The sequence below is a fragment of the Nycticebus coucang genome, chromosome 10 (genome assembly GCF_027406575.1).
Source record: "Nycticebus coucang isolate mNycCou1 chromosome 10, mNycCou1.pri, whole genome shotgun sequence".
Classification (NCBI taxonomy): domain Eukaryota; kingdom Metazoa; phylum Chordata; class Mammalia; order Primates; family Lorisidae; genus Nycticebus; species Nycticebus coucang.
Genome location: NC_069789.1, coordinates 17,048,231 through 17,060,765, shown reverse-complemented (window position 1 = coordinate 17,060,765; position 12,535 = coordinate 17,048,231). Strand labels below are relative to the sequence as shown.

Sequence of the window (12,535 nt, the reverse complement as noted above, 5' to 3'; positions counted from 1 at the left end):
GATGTTCAGGAATATTCACTTGAATTGTCCAGAATTTTGGATCAGTTCTGTAGTGACCCTTAAAGCTAGGTATTGCCTTAAGAACTGTGGTAAGTCTGTAAATAGAAATACTAATGTTCTCATTGTGTGAACCTTAGCCTTGAAATCCGGAACTTGCAGATATTTGTAGGTAACTGCTAAATGGTTTCACTCTCTTACCCTGGACCCAACCTTGACTTTGTCCCTGTCAGTGTAAGAGAGACAGAAAGCCACAAATGTAGGCAGAATAGCTGAGGTCATGCAGAAGCCAGATGAAAGCCCTGGGGATTTCTATGAAAGGATGTGTGAAACATACAGACTGGCCAAACCATTGTATGAAGTTACCAAGGGGAGAAAAGAGAATGGGCCAATTGAGTAGAAACCCAAACAACCAAAAGCCTTCAAGAGGCTAAAGGCAAAATTTTGAGCAGCCCTGGTGCTAGGCATCCCTGACCTAGCCAATCCTTTTGAACTGTACATATCAGGGAAAAAAAAAAAATAGAATAGCTAGGGGAGTGCTTACCCAGCTGTAGCATCCTGGGCAAGACCAGTTGCTTATCTATCTAAGCAACTTGATGGGGTCAGCAAAGGATAGCCCCCAGGCCTAAGAACACTTGTAGCCACTGCCATGCTGGTGCAAGAGGCTGATAAGTTGACTTTGAGACAAAACTTAAGAGTCTGGGTACCATACACAGTGGTCACTCTTAGGAACACCAAAGAGTATCACTGGTTGACCAATTCATGCCTCGCCAAATATCAAAGCTTACTATGTAAAAATCCAAGGTTGGTTAGAGAGGTTGTATGCATGAGGCCATGCACTTAGGACAGAGGCAAAAGAAAATTAAGAGGCTTCTGGGGAGATACTTTTACATTCCCCTGTTGGCCACCCTTGCCAAGAAAGTCAGCCAGCATTGAGTGGCATGCAATCAGCATAATGCTAGACAGGGACCATGCCACCTAAAATTCAGTCCTAGAGGGAAGCCCCTTTTAAAGATGTGCAGATGGGCTATACTGAGTTGTCTAGATATGAAGGAAATCTGTCCTTACTAATTTTGGTCTGCACATACTCAGAATAGGTGGAAGCCTTCCCCTCCAGGCCTAAAGTACTAAAAGTGTTTCCCACAGAATTCATCCTATGGTTTAGGTTGCCACTCTGGTTTAAATTTGACAATGGACTGACCTTCATAACAGAAATAGTGCAAATGATAGCTAAAGCTTTGAATATCCCCTAGAAACTATATGTGACATATAGGCCTCAAAGCTCAGGTAGGGTACAGTACATGAACAGGATCATAAGAACGAGAATCAGTAAACTCTGTCAGAAAGCAAAGCGTAATTGGATTCAGGCCTCCATAAATCCTCTGCAATTTGACATGGATTCCTAAAAGAACTGGAAGAGACAGAATTCAGCAGGTAGTTAGAAGCCCTAGGAAGAGTAGCAAGGAAGATCTCTACTTGGGTAATTAACCATGTTCTATTTGGTCTTTTGTGTCTGTACAGCCTTCTCTCTGGGGGATAAAGGGGATCAAGCCTAGGTCAAGAATCAGGTCCCCCTCAAACCAAGGTAGAAAGGACCCTACACCATCATTCTGACAATACACACAGCAGTGAAAGTGGAAGGGATCCTCACCCAGATTTGTCACAGCCAGCTGAAGAGAGCTTCACTGTCCCATGGGCAGCAAAGGTAACTTTTAAGACAGTCAACATGCCCTACTCATGCCACACTGGTCAATGCTCTGCTGAAGCCTGAGGAAGCTCCTCACGGGACTTGTCTTAATTGGACTTTGGGAAAGGGGATGTGATCACACCACTAAGATAGGACAAAACATGACTCATTATAGCTTTTATGAATGCAAAGGCACCCAGGAGGGAGCCTGTACCCATAATCAGACACAGTACTCAATATGTGACACAGGGAAAAGTGAAACCCATATGTCTATTAGCCCTCCACCTTGGTACAATTAAGGCCTGGGTAGAGAACCTGAGAGGAGTCACAGTCCCTGAAATCTGAATGCTGATCCAGACCAGGGAAATAGGAAAGCCCAGCCAGGTGACTCTGAAGTTCTATGCCTGCAGTGTCATGCGAAGGTGCTGTAGCAGAAAGAGCTAGGAAAGAAAATATAAAACAGATCAGACATACCTGAAAAATGATGTGAAGTCAAATGTGAAAAGTGAAACTGTATAACAGAGAGCACCTGAGACAGTGAGGATTGAAGCAAAAGAAATGTGCTCAAAAGAAGTAGTGAAGGCAGATTGCCCCACAGAGTCAGTGTAACTCCTGGAGACAGTCTTGCAAATTAATACAGTCTTCTGCAGAAGCAAGCTAATGCTAAGACGCCAAAGTCAAATACATATGGAATCTCAAAAGTGGGGAACAAGAGAGGATACCTGAGAAGCATGAGTTCCAGTTAAACAGAAGTCATCTCAAGGAGACCCCAAGGATCCACCTGCAGGGTCCCCATCCCCATGGTGACTTGGCTGTTAGGAATTTATAGAAACTTAACTTCCTGGGACCTGGAAGTTTCCATTCTGTGAAATCCTGTAGTTCTGTGGGGGCTGGAACAGCTTCTCCAGCTTGATTCAAACTGACCAATGAGAAAGGTACCTGTGGGCTGGAAGTTTTTAACTGGGGATAAAAAGAAGACCGAGCCCGTCAGGGAGCAAACCCTGGTGTTTAGGTGCTCTTTCTCTCCACAGGGCCTCATATTCCTGTGATAATAACATCTTCCCTGCAAAGTGGTTTTAAAGATCAGAGAGCATGAGCTCATGTTCCCTTAGAGCCTGTGGTCTGAGCCGTTTGTCCACACAACCTTCTCCCAGTGTGTAGACGATCTGTCCGCTGACTTTTTTTGTATTTTTTAATTAAGTCTTTTGTACATAGATCATAAATACATTTATGCCCATTTCAGTGTGTTGATTATTTGTACAAATTAGAGTGCTTACATCATACTAATCAGCATAGCTTTCATCTCATTTACCCAATTATAGAATTAGGACATTTGTGTTCTACACATGATAGAACCAACTTGTACTTACAATGTGCTCCATAGTTGTGGTCCCCCTACTATCCCCTAGTATCCTTCCCACCCCCTCCCCATCCCTCACCCCCCTTCCTCCATCATAGCCTAAAGTTGTGTTTCATTTTTCATATGCAAGTGATTATAAATTGGTTTCACAGTAATACTGAGTACATTAGATACTTTTTTTCCCATTCCTGAGATACTTTACTAAGAAGAATATTTTCTAGCTCTATCCATGTAAACATAAAGGAGGTAAAGTCTCCATTGTTTTTACTGCTGCATAATATTCCATGGCATACATATGCCACAATTTATTAATCCATTCATGGGTCGATGGGCACTTGGGCTTCTTCCATGACTTGGCAATTATGAATTGAGCTGCAATGAACAATCTGGTGCAAATATCTTTATTGCCAAATGATTTTGGTCCTTTGGATATACACCTAGAAGAGGAATTGCAGGATCAAACGGCAGGTCTACATTTAGATACCTGAGTGTTCTCCAAACTTCCTTCCAAAAGGAACATACTAGCTTGCATTCCCACCAGCAGTGCAGAAGTGTTCCCTTTTCTCCACATCCACACCAACATCTGTTGTTTTGAGGATTTTGTGATGTGGGCTACTCTTACTGGAGTTAGATTGTATCTCAGAGTAGTTTTGGATTGCATTTCTCTGATGATTAAAGATGATGAGCATTTTTTCATGTCTGTAGGCCATGAGCCTGTCTTCTTCAGAGAAGCTTCTGTTCATGTCTCTTGCCCACAATGAAATGGGATCACTTGTTTTTTGCTTAGTAATAAGTTTGAGTTCTTTGTGGATTCTGGTTAGTAGACCTTTGTTGGTAGTATAACTTGCAAAAATCCTCTCCCATTCTGAGGGCTGTCTATTTGCCAATATTTAGTGTATTCTTGGCAGTGCAGAAGCTTTTTAATTTGATCAGATCCCAGTAATGTATTTTGGATGTTGCTTCAATTGCCTGAGGTGTCTTCCTCATGAAGTATTCTCCCAGACCAATTTTCTCATGAGTTTCCCCTGCACTCTCTCTAAGAATATTTATAGTTTCATGTCTTAAGTTTAAGTTCTTTAACCAGTGAGAGTCAATTTTTGTTAGAGGAGAAAGTTGTGGGTCCAGTTTCAGTCTTCTACAAGTTGTCAGCCAATTCATCCAGGACCATTTATTAAATAGGAAAATTTTCACCCAATTTATATTTTTAATAGACTTATCGAAAATCAAATGACGATAAGTGTCTGGGTTTACCTTTTGGTCTTTAGTTCTGTTCCATACATCTACCTCTCTATTTTTGTGCCAATACCATGCTGTTTTGATCACTATCGATTTATAATATAGTCTAGAGTCTGGAAGCGTGATTCCTCCCGATTTCTTTTTATTTCTGAGTAATGTCTTGGCTATTCAAGATTTTTCTGTTTCCATGTAAAACGAAGTACTAATTCTTCCAGGTCTTTAAAATATGAGAGAGGTGCTTTAATAAGGATCACATTAAATCTGTAAATTGCTTTAAGTAGTATGGACATTTTAACAATGTTGATTTTTTCCAGCTATGAGCATGGTATATTCTTCCATTTGTTAACATCTTCAGCTATTTCTTTTCTCAGAGTTTCATAGTTCTCCTTATAGAGACCTTTCACATCCTTAGTTAGATACACTCCCAAATATTTCATCTTCTTTGGCACTATTGTAAAGGGAATAGAATCTTTGATTTTTTCCCCTTGACTATTGTTGGTGTATATAAAGGCTACAGATTTATGAGTGTTAATTTTGTATCCTGAGATGTTACTATATTCCTTGATCACTTCTAGGAGTTTTGTAGTTGATTCCCTAGGGTTTTCCAGATATATAATCATATCGTCTGTGAAGAGTGACAATTTGATCACCTATGGTCCTATTTGGATCCCCTTGATTGCCTTCTCTTGCCTGATTGAGGTGGCTAAGACTTCCATTACAATGTTAAAAAGCAATGGAGACAGTGGGCATCCTTGCCTGGTTCCTGATCTGAGTGGAAATGATTTCAATTTTACTCCATTCAATACAATTTTGGCTGTGGGTTTACTGTAGATGGCCTCTATCAGTTTAAGAAATGTCCCTTCTATACCAGTTTTCTTAAGTGTTCTGACCAAGAAAGGATGCTGGATATTGTCAAAAGTGTTTTCTGCATCAATTGAGAGAATCATATGGTCTTGGTTTTTTAATTTGTTTATGTGATGCATTACATTTATGGATTTACATATATTGAACCATCCTTGGGACCCTGGGATGAAACCCACCTGATCGTGGTATATAATTTGTTTGATGTGTTGTTAGATTCTGTTTGCTAGGATCTTATTGAATTTTTTTTCATCAATATTCATTAGAGATATTGGTCTATAATTTTCTTTTCTGGTTGGGTCTTTTCCTGGTTTGGGTATCAGGGTGATATTTGCTTCATAGAATGAGTTGGGAAGTATTCCTTCTTTTTCTATGTTTTGGAAAAGATTAAGTAATATAGGTACTAGTTCCTCTTTAAAGGTTTGGTAGAATTCTGATGTGAAGCCATCTGGTCACGGGCTTTTCTTTTGGGGGAGATTTCTTATAGTTGATGCTATTTCAGAGCTTGTTATAGGCTTGTTCAACATTTGCACTTCTTTCTGGCTAAGTCTGGGAGGGTGACATGTTTCCAAGTATTGATCTATTTCCTTCAGATTTTCATACTTCTGAGAGTAGAGTTTTATGTAGTATTCATTAAGGATTTGCTGAATATCTGAGGAGTCCATTGTTATTTGCCCTTTATCATTTCTGATTGATGAAATTAGGGATTTTACTCTTCTACTTCTGGTTAGTATAGCCAATGGTTTATCTATTTTATTGACCTTTTCAAAAAACCAACTCTTTGATTGGTTGATCTGTTGTATGATTCTTTTATTTTCAATTTCATTAAGTTCTGCTCTAATTTTAGTTGTTTCTTTTCTTCTGCTGGGTTTAGGGTTGGAAAGTTCTTCCTTTTCCAGTTGCTTGAGATGACCAATTAAGTTATTGACTTCCTCTCCTTTTGTTCTCTTGAGGAAGGCTTGCAGCGCTATAAATTTTCTTCTTAGTACTGGCTTTGCTGTATCCCAGAGGTTCTGATAGTTCATTTCTTCATTATTGTTTTGTTCCAAAAAAATAACCTCATGCTGAATGGTAGCTGGGTCATAGATGAGATTAAGAAGGAAATTCCAAATTTTTGGAACAAAACAATAATGAAGAAATGAATAATCTCGTCTATGACCCAGCTACCATTCAGCATGAGGTTATTTAGTTTCCATGTTTTTGTATGTGTGTGGAGATTCCTATTGTTACTGAGTTCAACTTTTATTCCGTGGTGATCCGAGAAAATATAAGGAATGATTTCTATTCTTTCAAATTTGCTGAGGTTAGACTTGTGACCTAAGATGTAATCAATTTTGGAGGATTATCCATAGGCTGATGAGAAGAATGTGTATTTGGTTTTGTTAGGATGAAATGTTCTATAGATGTCTATTAGATACAAATGTTGAATGGTTAAGTTTAATTCTAAAATTTTTTTGTTTAGCTTCTTTTTTGAGGATCTATCCAACACTACCAGAGGAATGTTAAAGTCTCCAACAATTATGGTGCTGGGGGAAATCAAATTGCTCATGTCAGTTTGAGTTTCTCTTATAAATTGAGGCGCATTCTGGTTGGGTACATAGATGTTGATAATTGAAATCTCATTGTGTTGAGTGTTGCCCTTAACATATAAGAAGTGACCATCATTGTCTTTTCTTACTTTGATTGGTTTAAAGCCTATTGTATCTGTAAATAAAATTGCAACACCTGCTTTTTTCTGATTTCCATTTGCCTGAATTATAGATGACCATCCCTTCACCCTGAGTCTATGTTTATCTTTTAAGGTAAGGTGAGATTCTTGAATTTAGCAGATGTCTGGCCTGAGTTTTTGTATCCAGTCAGCCAACCTGTGTCTCTTTAGAGGGCAATTTAAGCCATTCACATTAATTGAGAGTAATGATAAACCCAACAGAGTTTTGGGTATCGAGTTTTGAAAGTCCAGTGGACATTTTTAATCCTTTTGCCACTATGGAAGTTAGAATTTGATCAAAAGTTTCTGAGTGATTTTACTTTGGTGGTGGAGGATTGTGTTGTTTATTATGGAGGATAGGTCTGAGAATTTCCTGAAGAGCTGGTTTAGTTATGGCAAATTTCTTCAACATGTGAACGTAATTAAAGTATTTAATTTCTCCATCATAGATGAAACTCAGTTTAGCTGGATACAGGATTCTGGGCTGAAAGTTATTTTGTTTAAGGAGATTAAAGGTCGATGACCACCCTCTTCTAGCTTGAAAGGTTTCAGTGGAGAGATCTGCAGTCATTCTAATGCTCTTCCCCTCATATGTAATGATTTTCTTACATCTTACAACTTTCAGAATTTTCTCCTTCATATTAACTTTAGCAAAATTAATTATAATGTGTCTAGAGGATTTTTATTCAGGTTGAGTTGTGCCAGTGTTCTGAAACTGTCTGCTATCTGAATTTCAGAATCTCTGGGCATGTCTGGAAAATTCTCTTTAATTATTTCACGAAGCAAAGCATCTGTATCCTTCGCAGCAACCTCAACACTTTCCTATAAGGTGAATATTAGACCTCTTCGAATTATCCCAGAGCTCTCTGAGAGAATGATCCATTTTTGTTCTCCACTTTTTTTCCTCTTTGAGTGTTTGGGAGTGTTCAAAAGCTTTGTCTTCAATATCGGAGATCCTTCCTTCTGCCCACTCCATTCTGTTACTGAGGGATTCTACTGTATTTTTTAGATCTTTGAGAGCTGCAAATTCTGGCTTTAATGTGTCAAAATCTTTGGTCATTTTGTCTTTAAATTCATTAAAATCTTGAGACATCTTTTGAATTTCTGCTTTAAATTCTAATTTCATCATTTCCTCCATTTTGTTGATCCTATTTGCTATCTAAATTCTGAACTTGATTTCTGACATCTCAGCCATTTGTTTGTGAATAGGATCTTGTGCTGTATCTGCTTTATCATTTCTTGTGGAAGTTGATCTACTCTGATTGTTCATGTGCAGGAATTTTCCGCTGATTACACCTCATGATTGTTTTTCACTGTTGGCTAGGTGGTCTTGTAAGGTGAGATTGGATTAGGGATTCCTGGGGTTGTGGTTAACCAGCCCTTTGTTTAAGGATCTGGAACTGATGACTGCAGCTTTTCCCCCTTTAGCTTTCCAAAGGACCTGTATGGCATTACAGTCTGAGGCTGGGGAAACCTGCTTGGTGTGGTGAGGTTAGGTGGCTCAGTCTTATATTCAACTGGTTCTTGTCTTATCCTGCTGGATCAGTGACTCTGGTGAAGTCTTAGCTGTGAAGAAATACAAGCAATTAAGAAAGCCCACCTCCCCAGACAACTGGAATGGGAAAATCGACCCTTCCTGTTACTACACAACCAGGGTATTACCCTAGAGGGTCCTTGGGTGATTGTCCCAAGTTAGGGGTTCTGAACCAATTGACCCTGTCAGTATGAACTCTCAGGTGGGAGAGTTTGAAAGGTCTCCAGCAACTAGATAGCAGACATCTACTGCCTGCTCAGATTTGGCTCTCTCTGGTGCTCTACAGAGTCAGAAAGGCCCACACAGTAGCACAGTAGGACCAGGGGACTGAGTCTCTTTCTCCACTTTGTTCCTTTTTCACGCCCCATCACTGGTGACCCCACAAGGCTGCAGTCCTGTTTGGCCTGCAGTCTCCAAAAATGCAAAGTGCCAGGGCTTAGTGCCTGTCAGAGTCAATGGAAGGTCAAGGCTCCCAAGGTCCGGCCACTGCCCTTGGCTACCAGCCAGCGGGGGGAGCTGAGGCCTCCCTGCCTCAGGTGTTGAATTTCCACCAGCAAGTGTTCCACTTGGGCTCAATCTAATCCTGGGGGTACCAGGCCTGCAAATGCTTATCTCCCTCAGCCACCACACCTTTGCCCCTGCTGCTCTGCAGCACCCATATCCCTATAGAGTGACTTCTGGTTTCCTCTGGCAGTGCAAAGAGTTGGGGGGGTATTTCTCCAAGATTAGACCCAGGCATGGTCACTCTATTGTTGCTGGATCTTTGTGGGAAGTGCCCCTGCCCAGTTCCACTGCCACTGCCAAAGCTAGAGAATTCTGACTGTAGGAGCATCTCTAGGAGCGTGCCGCACATGGATCTGGCAGCAGGACAGGGTACACTGCATGCGATTCTGGCAGTATCTAGTGCCCGGTGACTTCAGCAAGAACACTACTCCACTGGTGATTCTGGTTGGGCGGGGGCCTGGCATGGAGGCAGGGCAGGCACAGTGCACAGCTTCAGTGGTCTCTGGATGGGTGGGGCATGACGCACAGCCTTCACGGTCTCCCAGCGGGCAGGGCATGGCACCAGCCTGGGTGGTCTTTGACCTCCTCTTCACAGTTCTGTACTGACCATCTCTCTCAGCTAGCAGTCTTTGTTCAGACAAAATGTCAGTTTTCTTATTTATGATCTTGTTTCAATCTTGCCTTCCTAAGATGACACTGCTGTCACCTTGAAGTATAGGATGTTTACAAACAAGTTATTTCTGTAGATGACTAATCCCATCTGTTATGTATAAGGTTTACCAGATTACTATTCAGGGACAGGGTCTTGCAACTAATCAAAGGGCAGGACCTTAATTCTGTCAGTTCCCACCTGGGTGATTCTGAATAAGTTACTGAGCCTGCCCATGTCTCACTTTGCTCATGTGCTAAATGGGGATAGTCCTCACACCTTGAAAGGCTGGGGTGAGGATACAATTAAATCAAAAATGTGTATTTTTTTCTAAAAATCACAGCCAGTGGCAAGTGATGATACATGCTCAATAAACCTTAGTTTCTTTCTCCAAGTTCTTGTGGGCACTTGAAGCCAGCCTTGGATTCTGATTAACACTCTGGAATTTTCCTGATCAGTCTCTAAAAAAGAGGCAAGAGCTCTTAATTTCCTCTTTTTTTACCTCCTTTGTCAGTGGAAAAACGTTGATCAGTTAAAGTGATATTATTCAACAGTCTGCTTTAGACTTCATTTTTTGAGGGGGTTTGCTTTGTTTTGTTTTTTGTCTTAAGTTTCTAAGAAAGTAAAATGCAGTAAAGAAAAAAATGAATGGTGCTCGCTTTGGCAGCACATATGGAATGATACAGAGAAGATCAGCATGGCCCCTGCACAATGATGACACACAAATTCGTGAAGCATTCCATACTAAAAAAAAAAAAAAAAATGAATGGGTGAATATAAGACATAGTAGTCAACAGAAATTTCCAAACTGCCAAGAAAGTACCAGATAACCTGTAAGCAATTTCAGAGAAATATAAGAAACTCATGAAAATTGTAATAGGTCTATATTTTGCCATAGAGTTACAGAAATCCTTTATGAACACATGCCCTGACCAGACACTACTTTAAAAATCCCGTTTTTCTTCAGGGAGAGGTTATGGGAAAAAAATAACATTTCACATGCTCTAAACACTCAAAATCATCCCCCTTCCCATTTTCATTTACCTTTTCAGTCTTTGGGCTATTTTCTCATCCTCTGGCAATATCCAAAGGCCTATTTCTTTTTTCCAAAGGTCTTTAATAACTAAAACAAATAAGATAAGTCTGTTTTTCTCTAGAATGAGCTTTAAAACTTGAATTAGCACTTGCCAAGGGACTAAACACCTTCCTTGATACACAGCTTATTTTGAAATAAATGGGGCTATCCTGGGTAATAAATTGGCTTTAATTCACTTATTACACTCAAGGCATGTGAAAATAAGATTGGCAAATTGCTGCAGTGGTCTTGGAGGAATTGGGGAGAAGAGGAGACATGTCAACAGGCCATAAAGACACAAATATCCTTCCATGTTCTAAAAAGGGAAACAGGCTGTTTTTGCAAATTGTAGTCCAGTGATTTTTCAAACCAATGAGCACGAAGCAGACCCAGACAGGATTTCTGAAGATTAATAAGTAGGGTTATTTGTGAACACTTAGAAATGGAAAGAACCTACACAGGTTTTTCGGGGGAAAAATGTCCAATAAACTTCAATTGAACAGGAAATAAGAAAGGGAAAAAGACAATAATGTGTCTTGAGAACTCCACTGTGTGCCAGGCATGGCAGGTCAGTTTGGTGGAGTTCATTAATGTCTTGACTTTACCAGACGGATATGAGGTGACCTTTCCCAGTGTTTCCCTGAACACAATTGCAGGCTGGAGGAACAAACAGGTGGGAGAGGTAGTTCCAGGTATGGATGACAGTTCATAACTGATGAATGACAGTTCCAGGCCAAAGACTTTAAATCCTAAAAAGATCCTAGGGTATGGGTGTCAGTGTGAAGGAATAAGAGGAGAGAGATCTTTGTAGTTAGGGTATGATTCTGTTTCTTGGTTGCATTAGTGTTTACAAAAACCTAAACACAGTCACACAACATAGAACTGTACACACATATTATATTAGTGTCAAATTCCAGGTTTTGAACACTGTATTATAATTATATGAAGTGTACCCATTAGAGGAAACTACATGAAGGGTTTATAGGACTTCTCTTTATCTTCTGCAACTTCCTATAAAACTATAATTATTTCAAAATAAATAAAAATTTTTCAATTAAAAAAAATGCAGGGAAGGGTCCCACTCCCTGACACAGGGCTTTTTCATTGCCCCATCCTCTTCAGTATGATAGGTGATGGTGTCAACACCTAAAAACGTGCCAGGCACAGTGGCACACGCCTGTAATCCTAGCACTCTGCGAGGCCAAGGCTGGTGGATTGCTTGAGCTTACAAGTTGGAGATGAGCCTGAACAAAAGCTAGACCCCCATCTCTACTAAAAATAGAAAAACTGAGACAAGAGGATCACTTGAGCCCAAGAGTTGGAGGTTGCTGTGAGCTATGAGGTCACAGCACTGTACCTGGGGCAACAGCTTGAGAGTCTGTCTCAAAAAAAAAAAACCTAGCACTGTTTCAAAGGGATGAGACCAATACACAACTGTTATATATTATGACAAAGTAGAAGTGACCCAAGCGCCAAGTGGAAAGGAGCACAACATGCCTGAAGACCCCAGCTACCAGGGCCAGGGACTCCAGCTCCTGGGGAAAAGACCTATCACAAGTAGCAAGAGAGTAGGGGGAAGGCCTTTAAAGGCAGAAGACAAGACCAGACGGAGCCTGTACCCAGGAGCCTCTGAGGCACAGGGGCCAACAGTGCACCAGGCCTCTGCAGTTCTCCCTTGTAGCAGCCTCTTTGTAGATGCAGGCCATTGACACACAGATACTTTATGGATCTCTCAGCCACCTCAGGAGACCTACCAGCTCAGGAAATTTGCCCAGCAACCATACATGTATGAAGGAAAACATACAAATTGCCTATCTTTCCTATGGATAAAGTAAACTATTTTCTTGGGGTCAAAAATCTACTTATTTCACACAAAATCTTCCTTCTGGCCTAGATTCTGAGCATGGCCATTAGCAACCAGAGA

The 12,535-nt window shown here is 40.5% G+C and overlaps 1 protein-coding gene and 1 pseudogene across 1 annotated transcript in view; one reads left to right on the top strand and one right to left on the bottom strand.

Annotated features, from left to right (window-relative positions):
* Nucleotides 1–12,535, bottom strand: part of LOC128597423 (disrupted in schizophrenia 1 protein-like) — a 284,982-nt gene that overhangs the window by 212,408 nt on the left and 60,039 nt on the right. The gene's annotated exons all lie outside the window — the stretch shown is intronic.
* LOC128597900 (uncharacterized) lies at nucleotides 10,188–10,285 on the top strand (annotated as a pseudogene).